Here is a 1,754-nt window from a genome sequence, read left to right as displayed (position 1 = left end):
TGAGGAATGTAGTGCACTCATTAAAAAAGGACTCCCTCCCAAGCTTGAGGACCCTGGAGGTTTCTTCTTACCATGTACTATTGGGAACCTGCTCATTAACAAAGGGATGTGCGATCTAGGAGCAAGCATAAATCTAATCCCTTATTCTCTAGTGAAAAAGCTTGGCATAGAGGAGGTGAAACCAACAGAGATGACTTTGGAATTGGTGGATCAATCAATAGTCTATCCTAAGGGGCTGATTGAGAACCTTTTAGTTAAGGTTGGCAAGTTCATCTATCCGGCAGACTTTGTGATCCTAGATTCTTCAGAGAATGGAAATGACTCCATAATACTGGGTCGACCATTTTTGGCCACTGCTAGAGCCATTGTGGACATAGAGCAAGGAGAGCTAACCCTAAGGATGCATGAGGAGAGCATCATCCTGAAAGTCTTCCCAGAATCACAAAGGAATGAAGAAACAAGCAGAATGAGTGATGACCTTCTTCCAAAGCAATCAACTGAAAAGGAAGTGGAACAGAAAAATAAACAGATGCAAGAAGAAAAAGGAATCCACAAGGAAGCAGGGGTGATCAGTAAGAAGGAAGGCATCATGGGTGGTCAGCAAGAAGGAAGGCATCACAACTCAGGTAACTGTCAAGAAAGGAAGATCAACAAGCAAGAAAAAGGTGAAGAGCAAGAAAAAGGCTCACAAAGGGTGGAAGAACAAGAAAATCCCAACTGAAGGATTCTCTAAGGGTGATAAGGTGCAATTAATATACCAACAGCAGGGAGCAGAAGATTATTACACTGTCAATCAAATTCTTTCTCTTGAGCATATGGAAATTGAGCATCAAAGCACTCAGAGAAAGCTGACAGTGAGAGGTGACAAGCTGAGACATCACCAACATCAACCACCTTAAAGGGAGGTCAATGTCAAGCTAATGACAATAAAAGAGCGCTTCATGGGAGGCAACCCATGGTTTAAGAATTCTGTCTTCTCTTTTATTAATAAGCTATGATTCCTCTAAATGTGGTTTTGAATTTTCATGCCTGGTAAATGCATATGTCATTTTGAAGCACATGGCAAACTTCTAAGTTTGGTGTGCCTTAAGGCACACCCAACTTCATTATTCAAAGAAGAGTATTGTCTTTTAGAGCATATGCATAAGTCTTTTGATGAAGCATGTGACCAAACACTAAGTTTGGTGTCTGCATAATCAGAGGATCATTTTCCAATCATGAACTCAAAACCATACAGACAAGGGATCATACATCAATTTGTTTTTAAAAATGCATCAATTGTGAGAAAGGTTTAAGCCATCCCCTAAATAAAAGATAAGTTTGGTGTTCACCAACCTCTGACATCTTTAATTAAGGGACACAATTGACCACAAAAATAGTTTTCATAATAATAAACAATTAATATTTCTTTTAATGCAAATTAATTGCCAACGGCCATATTAATGATCTAAGGCTAGCTATCTTGATCCTTGCAGGAGAAAAGAATTAAGACAAAGCTCAAGGAAGGGCCACGGCTAGGAGGAGCCATATGAAGGAGGTCACATGTGCCTAGAAGAACGTGCTCATGGGGAACAAAATTTGCATGCATGCAACATTGGACACCGAAGTACATGCAACCAATAGGAGGAGGATCCTCGTCAAGCCTCAACCATGCATGCAAGCCGTCCATCTCATGCATTCTTTGAATGAGCAAACCAATCTCAGCCCTTCATGAACACTCACGATCCCCTCCTCATTCATTCATTGTGGTTTTG

Source organism: Arachis duranensis, chromosome 10, assembly GCF_000817695.3.
Source record: "Arachis duranensis cultivar V14167 chromosome 10, aradu.V14167.gnm2.J7QH, whole genome shotgun sequence".
Classification (NCBI taxonomy): domain Eukaryota; kingdom Viridiplantae; phylum Streptophyta; class Magnoliopsida; order Fabales; family Fabaceae; genus Arachis; species Arachis duranensis.
This window is presented reverse-complemented; position numbering follows the sequence as displayed.